Here is a 20,459-nt window from a genome sequence, read left to right on the forward strand (position 1 = left end):
TGTGGCTGCCAGCAACAAATCTTCTATTACAATCAAGACTGTGGCACTTACTACCAACTCATCCACTTCTGCAATACCTAAGGCCATCACCACTGACATGATGGCCACTACACTCCTACCAACTCCCTCTAACAAGAATATGAGTGAGACCACCAACTTCACTCCTGTCTTCAAAATAGTGGGTACTACTACCAAATCTGTCATTTTATCCACAAACCCCACTACAACCATAAAGTTGGTCACCACTACTGGAACTCTGGCCACCAATGCAAAGGTTACTTTATCTATCAGGATATCCTCCATCAACACTTCAGCATTCTCTATTCACACTACATCAATTGTCCCTAAGGCTGCACCTGCTGCTCACATATCATCAACACCACAAACATGAATTCATTTTCCACCATCACCTCCCAACCCATGACAACTCCCATGATTACATCCACTTCCACATTAACTACCCATCAGGTTAGTAACTTCAAAGATGTTAAGACTAACAGGACACTTCCACAAATGTCATTACAGCTGTCAATCTGAAATCTTCTACAACTACTACATCAGGTGTCAGTTCCAGTTTTTCCATTTCAGCTGCCTATGCTCCAGCAGCATCTGTATCAGCTGGTACAGCACCTGTTTCTGCTATAACTGCTACAACTACCACCATGTGTGATTCAACATCACTTCCTACAAGCATATATGCTGCCCCATCCACCGTACCCACCACAACACTTGTTTCTACTAAAAAGTTTTCTCTCCTGGAAACAAAAGTCACTATTTCCAAGCCTGCCACCTCTACAGTCACTGCCATCAACACACCACCTGGGGCCACCATCAAGTCTTCTACCCCTTCCACAGCAGTTGAAATCCCCACCACTGTAACTGACTCATCCCCTCTAGATACTTCCACATCTGATGTCATCACAGCAGCCGGCCCCTCATCTGAGGATGTGTCTACTTCAATAACCTGATTCTATGCCAACGAACATTTTTGAGCTTCCTGAAATCACCATCCTTGCTACCCCTATGTCTAATTCCTTTGCAATAATCTTTGCTCCTATAATATTAGCTGTCAGTACTAAGACCACAATATCAGTGTCTTTTCTGCCTCAACAGTGCTTCCTGCTACTGTTTCCTTTGTCAACCACTAATATACACTGATTCCTACAACCACCTCTTCTTCTCACACCGCTAAACCTACTCTTTACACCAATCAATCAGCTTCTTCTAACATTCCTGGAAACCCAACAGCAAGTGTCATGTCAAATGTCACTAAATTTCCTGTAATCACTGCTTCACCAACAACACTTGCAACTTTATCCATTTACACCAATCTATAGGCTGCCTCCACCACAGCTGCATTCTCCCTGTCATCTGGAGGTTGACATCCATTGCCATGACCATTTCTGTTCCCTCTACAACCACCAAGACCTACCTGAGGCCTTCTCTTGGGAGTATAGCTGCTCCTATCAGCTCCAACCTCCTCTCTCAGCACCACCAGTCAGCACTACTACTTCTGGTGTAGGAGTTTCTTTTACAGCATCTTTCCCAGTGAGAACCACATTGGCTATCCCCACTTGGGCTCATGTTACCATTCTGGCTCCTACCACAGTTTCACCTACCATCCCTGCACTTATACCCACTACTTCTCTTTTCCCCACCACTCAACCAGCCACTGACAACCAACACAGATGCTGCTGCCAATACATCCTCTGCTGCTTCCACTACTGCTACAACTAATACTTCATCTGATTTCACCCCATCTCTTAGCATTTCCTCACCCTCCACTACAAATCTGCTGCCTCCAGCTTATCTATAACACCTGTGGCCACCCTGATCCAATGGACATTCCCACTTCCTCTATCTCAATTGTCCCTTCCACATTTTTTGACTCTATTATACTTGTAGCCACAATTTCACCCACTGCCTCTATAACAAATGCCCTGGTCATCACATATGGCATGACATTTTATTCAAACACATTTCATGACACTATGCTTTATTATGAACTTGACACCACTGACCTCAGCATAGTCACACTGCTTCCGTCAATTCTTCTAATGCTTTTAAAAGCTCTGATATTACACCAGCCATTTAACATTCCTACCCAAACAGAAGCAAAGTTCTGATTCTAAGCTTTCTATATCTGCTGCTGCTCTATTTATAACTTCCTTCAAATAATTACCACCTTATGTCAATCATGAGCTTGAGGGGCAGACATAAAGATAATAACTAGAAGACCTACCCTCACACCAAAAGTTTTATAATGATTATTTCTTCTCAGAAAAATGTTATATTTTATATTAATTAAATATATTTTTATTTGTGTACTTGGTGTGACAAGAAATTTTGTCACAGTATTGATACTGTAGAATGGTGGAAAAATTAAAGGAAAGAAAAAAATGATAAACTAAAATTATCTGCTGTTCCAGGAGTGATGATCTTATAGAAATAAATGGTTTTGTCAGCTAATATATGAAGTAAAATTTTCACAAATGGATAGAGTGCTGCAAAATGTAGACTTTTTAAAGATTTTATTTATTTATTTTTAGAGAGGGAAGGGAGAGAGATAGAAACATCAATGTGCCGTTGCTGGGGGTTATGGCCTGCAACCCAGGCATGTACCCTGGCTGGGAATCGAACCTGCGACACTTTGGTTCGCAGCTAGCGCTCAATCCACTCAGCTACGCCAACCAGGGCTCAGAATGTAGACTTTTCATGTTGGAAATGAATGGAACACCCCCAATTCCCACACAATTGGCCGCACTACTGCTCCTGCCCAAATATAACAACAGTTATAAACAGAAAGGGACTTGTCTTTGGGTTGTGGACCTACAATGCAATCTGTAGGTGATGTATTATAGAGCTGTACACCTGAAACCCATAAAATTATAATAATCAATGTCATCCCCAATAAATTTAATAAAATTTAAAAACATTATATAAAAATTAAAATATTTTTTTTAAAAAAACAGGCACAATGTAGAAAATTATTATGAAAACCATCATAACAACTCTTAATCCAAAGGGTATATTTTCGTGGCATTTTCCATTTTCTTGGCCTGAAAACGTTCTTCTGAGATAGAACATCATGCCTGTCAACAGATATCTCTGCTCAGTGAGTGAAGCTGATGTTTCACCACCCTCCCCTAATCTCCACAGAGCACTTGAAAAGCCACCTACAAAGTGTAATTCTCTTTACCTTTAACTAATTTCTTCTTAAAGAATCATCTCATTATGTGATTTAATTCTTGAGGTTATATGGAAAGAAACAAATAATTTGTTTGGGTCAACCAGAGGCATTTTGTATTTACATGTCAAGCCCACCCTTCTCTTACTGGAGTTAAAGTATTTCCCCAGAGTTCTTTGGGGGATTCTTATAGCCAAAGACAAATTTTCTTCCCACAGATCCTGAATCCAGGATTTCATAAATTTCCCAAAGAAACAATATTTTAGCATTAAGCTTGCTCACCATGGCCTGTGTCTCCAGTAGGCAAAGATTGATAGAAAGTATTGGTAATCAGTAGTCAGAAATTTGACACCACTCACTAACAACACCAAAGCAAAAAGAAGCCATATTGTGTCTTATAGATGTTGCTACTCAAACAATAACAGATTTATGAAATAGTTAATTCTCAGAGGATCCTGTTTAGAAAGATGAGTGTCCCATAGTTACTCCACACAGAATATCTCACCAATCTCATAAACCAATTATAGTATATGCTCTCATTACTTTATTTGTATTTTGGCTGGAAGACTATCAACATATTTGAAATACTGAAAGTATGTATTCATTTGCTAACTGTGTATACTGCCATAGCAGAAATCACAAGTACCAAAATATGATGGCTTCAAAACATGCAAGCTACGTCCAGATTTCCAAACACAGCAGGGCCCCTGTAAAAATATCATTCATAAACCCTGCCTAAGTGTAGGAATTTACAGGAATGACAAAACACAAAGGGGAAAAAAAGAGGGAAAGAATATAAAATTCTTACTAGCTACATAACAAAAAAAATCAGTAAAAGGATATAATGCTCATGAATGTCTTCAGGAGCACATGGGATTTGAGAGGCTTGATCTCAGAGAACAAAGTAGAGAGTCAAGACAGGACAGACTGACACCACAGGGTAGACTGTCTATTGAACAAGGAAATTATAAATGTAATTCAATGAGGATTTTATAACTTATTTCAAAATTAGCTTCAGATTTTAAAATTAAAGATAAAATTAGCTATGATTTAAAAATGTAATGACATTTTTCAGCCTAAAATTCATTTTTACAGTGAATCAAAAGCCAAAGACTGTGCCTCCTCTCTCCTTGAATTGCCTTATCCAATCTATCAGCAAACTTTCTTAATGCTAACTGCAAATAAATCTAGAATCTAACCACTCTGCCCATCTTCATCCACCCTTGTCCAAGCCTTGTCGCCATCTCTGACCATGCTATTACACATAACTGGTCTCCCTGCCTCCATCCTTGCCTCTTCCCTGTCATTCTTTCCACATTATAGCCACAGTTATCTTTTTAAACAGGAGTTAATTCATATCACTGCTCTGCTCAAAATCTTGCAATGGCTCCCATCTGGGCCATTCCTCTTTGTCGTCATCTCTTTATGCTTCTTCCTTGTTCCCTCCCCTAAGAAATGCTGGCTCTACTGCTGGTCCTCAGCAAAACTAAGCACATTTCCACCTCCAGTTTTTCTGCCAAAAATATGCTTCTTCTGGAAACCACAGGATTCATTCTCAACTTCCTTCACAGTTTGGGTCACTTGTCATTTTTCTCAATGGTGCCTTCCATTAACATCTATTTCAATATCCCCTCCACTAGCACATCTGGTTTCCCTTACCTAACTCTATTTTTTCCACACAAGTTATCATCATTAATATACTATATAATTAACTTAACTTATGTCACATACACACAACCTGGGAGGAAATCTCTATAGGGAAAGAAGTGCTTTTTCCCCAGGTGTTGATGGGGCCCTAGTAGATGGTGGGACCACAAAATAAAAGAAGACTGAATCCATGTATCATTCTATAAAATAACTATAAAGAACACATGGACAAAACCAAGGGAGGTGGGATCGGGGTGGGAGGTGGCAATTGCTGGTGTTGGGGGAGGAGGGAAATGAAGACAACTGTACTTGAACAACAATAAAAAATAAAATAAATAAAATAAAGTAAAGCTGCCCACTGACTTAAAACAACAAGGTTGAATAAAGTAATAATCTTCTCCTGAGTGAGAGCAATTATACATTTTGGGTTCTATTTATTCTAGCAGAAAGCATTACTCTAATATGTAAGACATCTACACTGCACAATAAAACTTGATGCAAAGTGCTACAGATGTGCAGAGCATGTGAAGTTGAAGACAACAGCAAATCTGTAACTAAACTAGTAGGAGAAGTAGACACATGTAAATTACTGAAAGCCAACTACTATAAGTGTTATTACTGGGCAAACAGGTTTTTAAAAAAGGAGAGAATACTACAAGAAGATAGATGGAGCTTAATTTTGATAGGGGATCTTGGTGAAGTACTTAAAGGATTCCATAGCAATGTCTAATAGAAAGCATGAAAGATCCTTTCAAATAGAAAACTTTAATCTCTAGAGAAAAAACTAAAAGAAATGCCATCAACTAATATGGCTAAGAGAAAATATGAAATATGCCCAAAGGCTACTGACCGGCCCATAGAAATATGTCAGTAGGTGCTTGTCGCATAAATGAAACAGGTTACCAAAACCTCCTGAAATCTTAGCATGGGCATGCAGAAAAACTTGGTGTGGTGAAACACAGCACAACGGCCTCAGGGAGGAAGACAAAAGAGAACTGACAGACACAGTAAATGACAACCATTGATTCTGTTGTTTAAGGGGAACTCTTCAATCAAATTTAGTCATGATGTTCTCTTTTAGCACAATATATCCTATCTCTAAAAAAGAGTGGAATAGGGAAAAAAAGGTTATAAAATTCACTATTGTCTCAATGGTTCTTCTTACTTGTGACTTCACTTTTACTTATTCTTGGATTGTGAAGATGCTCAAACACAGTTACTGACAAGAATCCATTTTACTAAATGGACCACATCAGGAATAAAGGACACCACAAGGGTAGGTACTGGTAATTTTCAATAGAAACACAGAGTCAGTCCTTTAAACGGTGGATTTTTCAGGTTAATGAACACTTTCAGGCACTGTGACAGGATGAACTTCTGATATGCTTTCAGTTAAAGTGCAGTCAATGGTGCTGTTTGTATATACCTGAAAAATACATAGCATGGAATATGACAAGGGAAAGTACTCATATGCCCCATTTAGAAAAGCCAGGTCCACTAATGGGCCTCTCTAGACTTCTGCACTTTTAACATCAAATAATATTCACTCACTTGACCATGGGTTTAAATTAATTGAATGTTATCTTAATGGCTGAATATTGTGGTTCATATTATCTCTAATTAGAAATCTAACCATAACATATATTTCTTATAATAAAGAGTAAATTTTTTAATTTAACTGTGTGATTCTCTTTTATTCTATTATTCTATTCTTGCAGCTTAATTTCCCAAATCAGGGCAAAGGACTAACAAAAATAAAACCATATTAAAGAAGGAATATCCCAAAAGAGAAAAGTTTTCTTCTCTTTATTGTGGAATTTTAGAAAAAAAAATGCATTACTTTTAAATTTTCCACAACAGCATAACAGGTAAAAACAAAAATAAAAGCTTTGGAGTCAGAGAGTCATGTTTTTAAACCCTAGCTTTGTTATTTACTGGCTTTGAGACTTTAAACAAGTTGCTTAAATTTTTTACTTAGTTTTTCTATGTATAAAATGAAAGTGGTTTTATTTAACTCCCTGGGTTGTTGCTAGAATTAGGGAGCAATAAAAATAACATGTAGCCAAGTTCTAAGAACAGCTCAGTAAATGGTAGCTACACAGTAAAGGGTAAACCTGTTTTTCTAGACTGGAGACTGTGTTCTTATGACATAGTGCACTAACTGGTAAGAGAATTGAGAGCTTCATGTTCTGCTCCACAACAACAGTCAGGGGTAGAAGACAGGGCAGGCTCTGTGACTCTGTGCTGGGAGTCACAGTGTGATATCTGGGGAGTCCTCCTGAGCCAAAGCTCTACTCCCAATACAGTGATTATCTCAGAGAAAAGAGTTCTCCTGTTCTGCGCATGATAACAGAGTTTTAGCAATGCATAAAGAAAGCTTATGCATTCAAGATTTTGAATCCATAAGTGAAAGGTTATTTATGGTATTTTTTTTCCTTCCTGTAAGACAAGCATGACACAACAGGATGAAAAACAGATGACATGTGAATCCATCTGCATGGGCATCATCTTCACTTCAGTACATTCATTCCTACAGGAAAAGTGGTCAGATTTTCACTCAGTAAAATTCACCTGCTCAACAAGGATCTGGAGACTCTCAAACACACTTATTTCCGAAGATTAAATCTAGTAAAGCTCTGCTCTACAACAAATTAGCCAACAACCCTCAAATTACCTGAATTTACCAGTTAAATCAAGATCTAAAATTACCAAACCTGATGCCTAACAACCTGCTGAAAACTTAACTGAAGGTCATAAACCTCTCATGGTTATCCACAGCCATCCAAAATCAGATCAAGCTAAAGCTCACCCATTTCAAAAAAAAAATTAAACCCAAAATTAAGCTAAACCTGTTAAGTGATTCAAAAATACCTAGCCAACCAAAATCTCAGTCAAAAATATCTGAACAAAATCAAAGTTAATGAAAAACAGCACAATATATTGTAAAGAGATATTACCCAAGTGGGACTAATAACCATCAAATTAGACAACGAAAAGCTAGTGAAAAATCTGCACATCAAAAAAACCACCAACTCTAAAGTAATGTGAATATAACAGCTCAAAAACAAGATCTATCAATATAAATCTTACCTCATTATAACTCCTAAAGCATTACCAAGGAAATCTAAATCTTTTCCCAATATAAATATTCAACAGAATCCAGATATGACTAAGACATTTACAACATTAACTGGTAAAAAATATAGTCAGTGTCAAACTAGGCAACAAACTTTAGGTCTGCAGAAAACATCTGCAAAATCAAAACTTTGGAAAATTAAAACCATAAAGCAGCATCCCAGTAGTCAAATAAAAACACCTTTATAAACTAGCCAGAGACACTATAACTTCATTAATTCTCAAACAGGAAAAAAACCATTATCAAAGCCTAAAGCAAAATCTACTGGACAAAACAAGCCCAAAGGGACAAAACAAACAAATAAACTGAAACTTAAAAAAATCCAAGCCTAGTGAAAATCATCAACTTGATCAAGCATAACCTCATCAGGTATTTCTTTCACAAAGAAGGAATCACCAAACCTAAAGTAATACAAAAGCAAATGCTCACCAAAAAAAATCTAGCACATTCAAATCTCATATAGGTAAATTACCTGGAAAAAAAAGTTTCAAAGACATCTCAATATTCCACAAGTACTATTATTCCACAGAACACAAGCCAAACCAAAGTATCTTCGTGTATAAGTAGTCACCAACAAGCAAAGCCACAGATATTATGCCAGCAGAAAATATCTAGACATTCAAAACTGCAAAAAAAAAAATGCAGTTATTAAACAGCAACCACATAAAGTAAAAAATCCTATGGAAAAGCAAAATGACCAGAGAAACCACCAGTTCAGCACTGCTAAAATAATGAAGATGAGATGCTCTAAACTGAAAATGAAAGAAAATGGACAAAAGAGGTTAGTGCTAACCCAGCATGGACCTCAACCCAATCCTCACCAAAGATCTCCTGCACCACTGAGTATGCAATAAATTCAAAAACCCCAGGAATTCAACAGATCACCAAAAACCTAAAACAACCAAATCTCACCAAAGTAAAACTGCTAAAAAATTAACAGGGAAATTTCAATCTTATTCCATCACCCAAAACAGCCCAAATCATCTTTATCTTCAGCTGGTATTAAAAATGGTCAATGCCAAACTAAACTACAAAATATAGCTGATCAACTGAAATTTCATAATTTTAAGACCATTGTGGTTTATGCACATAGGCCAAATCAAACAGTAGATTAAGAAAATAATACATCATGACAAAGTGAGCTTCATTCCAATAATGCAATGTCGATTTAACATTTAAAATCAACCAATATAATTCACCACAATGAAAAGACTAAAATAAAAACCCTATGTTCATCTCAATGAATGCAAAATGTTTTCAACAAAATTAAATACTCACTTGCGACAAAAACTCAGTAAACTAAGAGAAAGGACTTCTCTGAAACTAATAAAGAGTATCTACAAACAAAAACAGCTATGCCTAAAACAGTACTATTGGTTTGTAAACTGACCTCCAAACAGGGAGGGCAATAACAGGTCTAAGATGCAGACCTCTCCAGATGGTAGGTATTGGGTTTAAAAAGCCAGGGAACTTAGGAGGCTTCTCTTTAGAGGCAGCAAGATGAGTAGATCTCTGTGCCCACCAGTATCTGAAAAGTTCATACAGAGGACTTAACTGGGTTCAGTCAACATACTCAGTCCAGATAGTCTCAGTAACATCTTATGCTTTCAAGGTCCATCCTTGAAGTGGCTCTGGATAGGGAAAGGGTGGGCAAACATTCCTAGAACAAAGGAGTCCCACATTGCTCACATCCAGCTCACAGGTCCACTGCTGGTCATATCCCCTCAGTGAAATCCTCCAACACTCCCTGCCATGGAAAACAGCTCTTGAGGTCTTATATGGATCCCCCCCAACCCCTTCCACACTGTTCCCTGAGTGATCAGCAAGGGCTTCACTAGCATGGAGGTGGCTAGTTTGACAGCTGATCTGGCTGCATTAAGGTAGATACCACAGCAAAATATAGACATGGGTAAGAGAAAACACAGATTAAGGTAACGATTCACAAAATAAGTAACAACTTTTTCTACTAAGAGCCCCATGATCCAAACTGCTGATTTATTAAATCCCAAAAGCTAGGGGTACAATGACTTACGGTTTTCACTTATGTCCTAATGCAGACACTGGCCCGCAGTGTCCGCATCATTATGGATAAAATGAGACATTCACACGAACTACCGAATCCGGTGGAGGAAAAGGGACAGCATGGCTTTTCTCTCAAGGGGAGCAAAAGCCTTGGCCCTTGCCATGACCAGCCTTTATTGGGTTTCCCAGCACATGAAGGTCTTCATTTACTATGCATAGGTTCACTTTAGGTGGTTCCTTGGAAGGTTTAGCATGGATTTTAGGAAGTTACTTTGCAGTAAATGTCCTCAATTCAGGGTGAGGGAGTTTTTTAGCAAGAGCAAGACTCATAGTGGCCTAGGCACATTGCAGGCCTGATTCCCCACAGGAGAACCTATCTGTGGGAGTGGGTCCTGTGCATCTCCGGGTGGGAGCTAGGCCCACGCCACACAGAGCAGTCTCCTACAATCTCCTTGTGTGATTTAACAAAAACAGTACATTAGCAGACTCATCAGGTGTGAACACACGACACTCTGATAATGGTATAGATGCTTCCTTTTAAGGCAGTAGTAATGTCTAAGGCCATCCTACTTTGAAGCACAGCTTTTCTCATTAGAGACATTTCAGTATTCGATAAATACAAGCTTTTTCAGCTACCATTTAAGGTTTGTCCCAAGCCAATCTGGGGTGAGATGTGGCTATTTCAGTTCCTGCTTGGGCAGTGGTCTAAAATATACTTCATCAGGTATAAGTAAAAGATGTTAGTTTCTTTGGGAAGCTCTATAAAACACTGGTAATTTTGCTTTATTCAACCTGAAAACAGCTTTTTCTTCTTTTTTCTTTTTTCCTTCCCCCCTTGTTTGTGCTGTGTTTCTGCATGTTTCATGTTTGTCCACTTTGAGCTTTCTGCCAAAGTGGGTAGGAAATTGCAAGTAGTGCCCGCACACCTGTGACACAGTTGTGAGTTAAATTCCATGACCTTGAGTAGGAAGGCAAATTCTTGAATGGGTCTCAAGTTTTTCCATTGGGCAAATGCATGGATGCCATGAATAATTCTACTCTAATAGCATGGTAAATCTGTTTCTTTGTTGCCATAATTCTGGAATGTTTGCATCTAACAATTTTACAGACAATAATAGATAACATCTATTGGGCATTTACTTTGTGTTGGGTAACACATGCAATACTCATTACCACATTTAATCTTCACAAAGAGCCTATGAGTTTGATCCCATAAATACGTACATATATTACTATGAGGAAAATCAGTAACATATTACTAATTCTCAGAAGAGTTAAATAACTTACGTAGTCCTAGAACTAATTCATCAAAAGGCAGAGCCCAATTGAATGAGGAGCCCAATAGAACACAAATCATTGCAGAAATACACCAATCTTTTCCAGAAAATACTTGTTTGATTCCTGAAGGACTTTTAAAAATAGTTAAGCCCAAACATCAAATGGTAAAATAGACTTCCTTTAGAAAGTTTCTCTAGTTAAAACTGGGATCAGCATACAAACTTTTTCTGGAAAGGGCCAGACAGCAAATACTTTAGGTCTTTGTTGTTGTTGTTGTTGTTGTGTGTGTGTGTGTGTGTGTGTGTGTGTGTGTGTGTGTGTTTATAGTCTTTTAAAAATGTAAACACCTTTATTTGCTGTGTATAAAACAAGGCCACAGACCAAATTAGGTCCATATGCTATGTTTTAATAAATCCTGCTCTAATAGTAAATTGGTTACTGTTTTCACCAAACCTAAATTATAATACACATTTCAATCCATAATTTTTATCTCAATTACACCTCCCCTTATTATTCATTGATTTTCTTTACAGAACAAATTCCTTCCTGAGACATATAAGGTCCATCTTTCCACGACTGCAGAGAAACATTAAAATCATTGCAAGTTGATTTTGCCCTTCCTAGTATCTTTCTTTTCATTTTTTTGACTGTGCTCAACTAGTCGGAGAAAAGATTTCTCCACATTCAAAGCTCTTGTTTTGTTTCCTTTCCTATATTTAGCACAACATAAAAGAAAAATTATGGATTTCCAGTGTTTCCATGCAATTTTCCCAGTGAGTATCTCTTTAGTAAGATGTCTTCATTTTGTTTTATTTTAACTGAAAAGAAACTCTGAGTCTTTCCTTCCTTTGTAATGTCTACCTAATCTGTCTCTTAGATCAGGTGGAATTTAAACATAATCCTTTTCTCAGCAATTTCTTGGGAAATGGATCAGATTTTTAAAGATATTTGGTTATCTAGAATTTGAAATTACAAACATCTTAATATATTCTATAACATTTCTTTTAGTTTTTTATCATTTCCCAGAAAAAAATAGAGGTTTAAAGAGAAAAACTGTTTTCAAGCAAGTTTTTTAGAAGACTATATACCACATTTTAAAACCATTTTCATTATAGACATAAATCAACCTTCCTCTCATGTTGAGGAAGTAAGATTCTACCCTTTACAAAAATTCACAAGTTTTTAGAATATGCCAAAAGATCATTGCCTCAATATCTACTGTTCTGTTTATTAAAATCTGCATTGAAATAATAAGGTAATGAAGACAAATGCTGTTAATCCACTTAACCACTCAACCCAAGCAATTCTTTCATGGTGAGGTGACTATAGATAGATGGGAGCACTTTCCATTTTTGCTGTGAATGCCTGCTGGTCCTGCTATATCCCTCATAGAATGACACATTTTTTCATTTTCCCTTTCAGTCCAAGACCCTCTTATTCGGTCTTTGTCTATTTCAACACAAAATGCCCTCTTTAAAGTAGGCCCAAAACTCCAGAGGCAGACATGGCAGTGAGAAAAATAATTGTAATTTATTTTAATGAAGAAGTGCCTCAATACAATGATTTAGCATAGGTTTTGTTAAACCCAAACCAGAAGGAAATAATCAGTATAAAACCTTGAAATCAAAAAAATAAGAAGAAAATGATTTCCAGGCTAAAAAGTGTTAGTTTTGTAAAACTGAAGCCAGCAGGACACAGCTGATACAAAAGGTATAGTCATGGCAAAGGAAGATTGATGTAGGAGAAATGGAAAACAACTGAGGCATTTTACTGGGAAGCACAAACTATTTATTTAACCTTCCCCTAATAAACATAGCTTAAGAAAGCTGATTTCCAGGATAAAAAGTGTCAGTTTTATAAAGCTGAAGCCAGTACATAGCTATACAAAAGATATAGTCATGGCAAAAGAAGATTGATGTCAGAGAAATGGAAAATAAATGAGGCATTTTACTGGGAAGTACAAACTATTTACCTAACCTTCCCGTAATAAACATACTTTGAGAAAGCCCATATTATCAATGTCACCATTATCTATTGTTAGTCCATTGGCTTTGTTACATTTAGCAAAATGAGTGTCCCTAATAGATTTCCAGAATACTACATTTGCTTCTAATAATTGTTCTAGATCATTGATAATTATAGACTATGTGGAAATACTTTGAAAATAAAAATATTGGGATTGATAATAGTAGGAAATCAAAACTAAAGAAGGTACACATTATTCTCTATCCTTTTTCCTTCACATACAGACATAAGTTAGATTATAATGTCCCTACCAAGGCTAGCCAAACCTGAGACAGGGTTTCCCACCACTTTTCCAGGTCAATTTTCCATTTTGCAATTGCTAAATTCTCTTACTCTTAAATTCAGATTATTTCTCTAAACCTGAAAGGGAATTCCATAGACTCTCCAATCCTGCACATGCCTTCTCTAAACTCTAAAGGAAGCCAACTATCAACTTCATAAAAAGAGATACATTTTAAATTAAAAAAAATCTAAAATAATATTGATTCAGCTGTCTTAATGCAGTGACTAAAATAATTAACATTCTAATCCATATTCTAATTAGGTTTTACAAAGGATTAGAAAACATAAATTAATCTGAAGAATCCATGGGGCTAGGGATCAGGGTAGAGAGAAGGTTGATAAAAAGCCTTTTGCTATGAATTCTACTTCAATGAACTTTTCAATTAATCAATATCTGATCTTATTGAATTAGATAACAAACTTCCTTTTCTCCAGCTCTGAAGCATTCTGGTACAAAGGCAAACGTGTAGTGAGGAGCAGAAATCAGCAGTAGTCATTTTATTCCAGAAGAGCAGAACTCTGTGGGCAGTGAGCACACCATTCATGAGGTTACTGTGCGGGCCCAGGTCCCAGCACCCAGTGCTAACTTAAAATATAGCACAATGGTGGTTTACAGTCTGTATGTTGGTAATTTCTACATGTTAGGGTTAAAATGTGTATGAAGTACACATGCTGCTGCTTGATCATGAGTTCCTAAAATGCCAAGTGGCTCCAACTTAAATCAATAAAACTTCTACTCCACAGTCAATGTGGACCACAACAAACATAAATATATATCGAGGGTTACTAGCAAAAAAGAGGGAAAGAAATTGATATTGTGGCCCATCTCTGTTAACTGAATGCTATGTCAAAACTACTGTTTCCCACTGGTAGCAATTCAATAGCTGAGAGCTTATAATTTAAAAGCACCATATCAGGCCCTTTAAATTACCTAATATTATTCTCACAGCAACTTTGTAAGGTAGAAACCACCCCTAGTTCTTCAGATAGAAAAAGTGAGACTTAGAGAAGTGAGATAACTTACCAAGTATTATATTGCTGATAAGTGGAGGAGCAAGGAATCAAACCTGAACAACAGAACCGAACCTGCCCTCAGAAACCATATGTGAAAAGGAATAAATTGACTGGCTAGAAGGGGAATCACACTTCCAATTCAATGATTTTATATAGTAGAAATATTTAATTTTGAAAACCTTTAGAAAAATGGTTTTTAAATTTATTTCTAAGGATAAGTATTTATAAGACAACTGATCCAGTCATTCGAGAGAGCAATATTATGGGGGAAAAGAAAGGAAAATGTTTTAGAATAAAATAAATTAGAGACCTAACAAGTAAATATAATGTATGGTCCCTCAAAGGAACCTATGCACCCCAATGTTCATATCAGCACAATTTACAATAGCCAAGTGCTGGGAACAAACTAAGTGCCCATCGGTAGATGAGTAGATCAGAAAAGTATGGTACATTTGCACAATTGAATACTGAGCCACAGAAAGAAAGAAGGAGCTCCTGCCCTTCCCCGCGGCATGGATGGAACTGGAGAGCAGTATACTAAGTGAAATAAGCCAGGTGGTAAAAAACAAATACCATATGAGCTCACCTTTAAGTGGAACCTAATCAACAAAACAAACAAGCAAGAAAATTATAACATGAGACATTGAAATAAAGAACAAACTGACAGTAACCAGAGGGGAGAGGGAAGAAAGATATAACAAGGAAAAGGGAGTAAGGGCTAGCAAGGAACATGTATAAAGGACACATGGACAAAGCCAAAGGCGGGTAGGATCCAGGGTGGGAGGTGGGGATGGGGGGTAGTGGTGGGGGGTGTAAATGGAGACAACTATACTTGAACAACAATAAAGAAAAGAACAGGTCTCTGAGATTGCGAGTCAGTGAGTCCTCTTCTCTGCATGTCCCACCCTTCCCAACACAGCTTTCAGTTCTGGCCTCCAGAAATGCTCACATCGGAAAGCCCGCCCCAGACTTCCAGGCCACCACCATGGTGGATGGCACCTTCAAGGAGGTGAAGCTTTCAGACTACAGAGGGAAATACGTGGTCCTCTTTTTCTAACCATTGGACTTCACTTCGGTGTGCCCAGCGAGATGATCGTTTTCAGCGAGCATGCAGAGGACTTCCGCAAGTTGGGCTGCAAGGTGCCTGGGTCTCTGTAGACTCACAGTTCCCCTGCCCCCAGCGTGCCCCCAGCTTGGAGTAACAACCCCTGGAAGGAGGGAGACGTGGACCCTCTGAACATCACCCTGCTGGCTGATGTAACCAGAAGTTTGTCTCATTATTACGGCGTGCTGAAGAAAGATGAGGGGATTGTCTACACGGGCCTCTTTATCATCGATGGCAAGGATGCCCTTTTCAAGACCACCGTCAATAATTTACCTGGGGGCACTGCGTGGATGAGGCTCTCTGGCTGGTCCAGGCCTTTCAGTACACAGATGAGCAGGGGGAAGTCTGTCCTGCTGGCTGGAAGCCAGGCAGTGACACGATCAATCCCAACGTGGATGACAGCCAGAAATTGCTGCAATTTCCTTTAAAATGTTTCATCAGTACAATTAATATTAAACATCTATAGCAAAATTTTAACAACTGTGAAATCCAGGGAATGAGTGTGTATTTGTCCTCTATACTGCTCTCCTCACTTTTCTGTGTGTTTGAATATTTTTTGAAATACAAAATCAAATTTTTAAAATTTTTTCATATTAAAAAACGTAATGTTTATCTTTAAGCTCTGAAACAATTGTTCTTCATGAATACTAATATCTTGTTATTTTGTTAATCCTCTGCCCTTTGCTAAATCCTATTTCTTGCTAGAGGAAAAATGGTGCTCCATCACATGAATGGTCAGAGGGCAGCCCCTAAATGGTCAGAGGGCAGTCTTAGGACAAAACATCCTAAGAAGAGTTCCACAAGGCCAGGTATATGAATATTTTTGATGTATTGGGGACCAATATATTCTAATATAAACTAAGCAGCTTTCAAGTTATATACATAAAATAATAGCAATAGTTGTGCTAATAGTTATTCAACTCTCTTCTTGTGAACTGCTAAACAATGCCATAACAGGCTCAATTCCTGTGTTATTAGAAGAAAATATTACCTGTGGGAATACTGTTAATCTTGTAAATAAGAAGAGTAATCTGATAAGATATTAGGAATCCAATAAAATAATAACAATTCCTTTCTCCAATTGGGCCAAACTTTTTCTTCTTGGTATATTTGTACTATAGTAATAACCACTACAGATACCATATCATGAACTAGACATTGCCCTCATAAAATTGAGAATATGAATTATTCCAATCTTCATGACAATCTTAACATGTGAGATTGCAGCTCACACTATAAGTGACAGAGCTGGGATTTAAACCAAGTATGATTTATTCTAGAGCCTCTCCAGCACTTGTTGTTTGTTGATTTGGTTATGAGGGTCAGTCTGGCTGGTGTGAAGTGGTATATCACTGCAGTTTTAATTTGCATCTTTCAATGGCTAGTGATGCTGAGCATCTTTTCATATGTCTCTGGGCCCTCTGTATGTCCTCCTTGGAGAAGTGTCTGTACATGTCCTTTGCCCATTTTTTAATTGGATTGTTTGTCTTCCTGGAGTGGACTCATGTATATATATTTCTTTATATATTTTGGAGATCAAATGCTTGTCCAAGGTATTATTTGTAAATATATTTTCCCATAAGGTTGGTTCCTTTTTCATTTTACTGCCATTTTCTTTTGCCATGCAGAAGCTTTTTATTTTGATGAAGTCCTATTTGTTTATCCTTCATTTTATGTCTCTTGCTCTAGGGGACATATCAGTGAAAGTATTGCTGTGTGGAATATCTAAGATTTTCTTCCTATGTTCTCCTTTAGCACTGTTATGGTCTTGTGACTTATATTTAAGTCTCTTATCCACCTTGATTTTATTTTTGTGTATGGTGTAAATTGGTGATAGAGTTTCATTTTTTTGTATGTAGCTGTCCAGATCTCCCAACACCATTTGTTGAAGAGGCTATTTTTACTCCATTTTATGTTCCTGCCCCCTTTGTCAAATATTAATTGACCATAGACACATGGGTTTATTTCTCAGCTTTCTATTCTGTTCCACTGATCTATGTGTCTGCTCTTATGCCAATACCATCCAGTTTTGATTATAGTGGCCTTGTAATATAGTTTTATATCAGCTATTGTGATCCCTCCTATTTTGTTCTTCTTTCTCAAAATTGCTGTGGCTATTCAGGGTCATTTATGGTTACATATAAATTTTTGAAATGTTTCTTCTACATTTGTGACATGTGTCATTAATATTTTAATAGAGCTTGAGTTGAATCTATAAATTGCTTTGGGTAATATAGACATTTTAATGATGTTAATTCTTCCAATCCATAAACAAGGTATATGCTTCCATTCATTTGTGTCTTGCTTAATTTCTTTCTTCAGTGCTCTATGGTTTTCTAAGGGCAGGTCTTTTAGTTCCTTGGTAAGGTTTATCCCTAGGTACTCTACTTTTTCTTGTTGCTATAAAAAATGGGATATTTTTTTCCTGATTTCTGATTCTGATATTTTGTTGTTGGTGTATAAAAATTCCTTTAAATTTCTGAATATTGACTTTGAGTCCTGCTATTTTGCCAAATTCACTTATTAGATGGAGTAGTTTTTTGGTGGAATCTGAAGGGTTTTCTACATATACTATATGTCATCTGCAAACAATGACAGTTTTGCTTCCTCCTTCCAACTTGGATGCCTTTTATTTCTTTTTCATGTCTGATTGCTGTGGCTAGAACTTCCAATACTATGTTAAATAGAAGTGGTAAAAGTGGGCACCCTTGTCTTGTTCCTGATCTTAGTGGGAAAGCTTTTAGTTTTTGTTCATTGAGTATGATGTTGGCTGTAGGTTTCTCATATATAGCCTTCATTATGTTGAGGAATGCTCCCTGTACTCCCACTTTGCTGAGTGTGTGTATCATAAATGGGTGCTGTACCTTATCAAATGCTTTTTCCACATCTATTGAAATGATCATGTGATTTTTGTCTTTTCTTTTGTTTATGTGTTACATTTATTGACTTGCAAATATTGTACCATCTTTGCATCCTTAGGATGAATCCCACTTGATTATGGCATATGATCTTTTTAATGCATTGCTGCATGCAGTTTTGTGTAGGATTTTGTTGAAGATTTTAGTGTCTATGTTCATCAGTGATATTGGCCTGTAGTTTTCTTTCCTTGTTTTGTTGTCTTAGAAGTGGTAAAAGAAGTGTTTTGGAATTAGGATGATGCTGGCGTCATAAAAAGAGTTTAGGAGCCTTCACTCTTCTTGGTTTTTGGTAATAGTCTGAAAGGATAGGGGTTAGCTCTTTCTTAAATGTTTTGTAAAATTCTCCTGTGAAACCATCTAGTCCAGGGCTTTTGTGTGCCAGTAGTTTTTGATTACTGCTTTGATTTTGTCAGCTGTTATCAGTCTGTTCAGGCTTTCTGCTTCTTCTTCATTCAGTTTTGGGAAATATATTTTTCTAGAAATATGTCCATTTCACTCAGGTTTTCAAATTTAGTTGTTCATCGTCATTTCTTACAATATGTACATGGTACATGTATGATGTACATGTACGATGGTACAATATTTGCAAGTCAATAAATGTAACACATAAACAAAAGAAAAGACAAAAATCACATGATCATTTCAATAGATGTGGAAAAAGCATTTGATAAGGTACAGCACCCATTTATTGTGTGCTGTACGTAATTTCAACCATGATAAGTTCATGGTTGAAATTCAATAAAATGCATTTTCTTATCTTTGACAAAAATACTTCTTTCAGAAGAAATTGAGAAATCCACTAATGGAGCCACCATCAGAGAACAGGAAGAATAAATACTTCTGTCCTTGAACTGCATTCTTAGGAACTCTAGATTCTCTTTTAATATTTGTCTACCCAGTGCAGGACACAGGTTCCATGTACTATCAATTATCAATTAACATTTTTGACAGTGATAAGAAAAATGATGATGACTATTAAAATATCAGAAAGAAAATTGCAATTATTATTATCTTTACTATTTTACCCCTTTGCTGGATAAGCTCCTCAGCTGCTCAGTGAGCTTATTATCCATGACTTCTGGGTACATATGGAAAATCAGTCTTGGTTTTGGTTCAATAGTAAGGAACTTTAAAAATTACTTGGACCAGGCTGTGGTGTCTGAGAAGGATGAGGTAAACCTATAAGAAGTTTACTTACTACCAATGGTCTGTGTATTATATTTTAGCAGTCATACTGAGTAGTGTATAATTTAGAATATGAGGACTGTACTGGGTCCAGGTAAGGCAGTCCCAACATTTATTCATGCTACTACATGGAGAATGAGTTTAACATTATGTATGATCATATATGTATAAATCTGGACCTGGAGAGATATGATTAAGCTTCCAAAAGTTTTGTATGATCCTTAGTCACCAATATATTTTCATCTGCACATTCTGTTCCTGCTATGGAGCTCTCAGTGGCCTTAACATTCCATTCAGCTTGACTAAATTTTTGACACATTTTTTCCTGACTATTGGTCTTTGACTTTGAGCATTTACTTTAGAAAACTTAAAATTGCCGAATCTTTTGCTGCCACTTTGAAAAGCAGATAAAATATCTTACATTATCTTACCAGTTTTATCACCCAGAGAATGACTTTCCCTAAAACCAAGGAACCTTACCTTTGAAAAGTAGTTCTCAAGAATGAGTGTCCCTACCTCCAAGTCTCTGTGGGAGGTAGGCAACTACCACTCCCTAACAAGTTTAACTATCTAATGCCAATTAACAAATACAGACAGCCTAATCGTATTGGCCACCCCTCCCCCATTTTCCTTTTCCATTAACTCTCATTCCAAGGCTTA

At 37.0% G+C, this 20,459-nt stretch overlaps 1 pseudogene; it reads left to right on the forward strand.

Moving 5' to 3' along the window:
- The first annotated feature begins 7,286 nt into the window (after positions 1-7,286).
- Positions 7,287-16,162, forward strand: LOC123831053 (annotated as a pseudogene).
- Positions 16,163-20,459: the final 4,297 nt, after the last annotated feature.

The sequence above is a fragment of the Phyllostomus hastatus genome, unplaced genomic scaffold, assembly GCF_019186645.2.
Source record: "Phyllostomus hastatus isolate PE091 unplaced genomic scaffold, TTU_PhHast_1.1 phas_scaffold_1674, whole genome shotgun sequence".
In the NCBI taxonomy this organism is placed as follows: domain Eukaryota; kingdom Metazoa; phylum Chordata; class Mammalia; order Chiroptera; family Phyllostomidae; genus Phyllostomus; species Phyllostomus hastatus.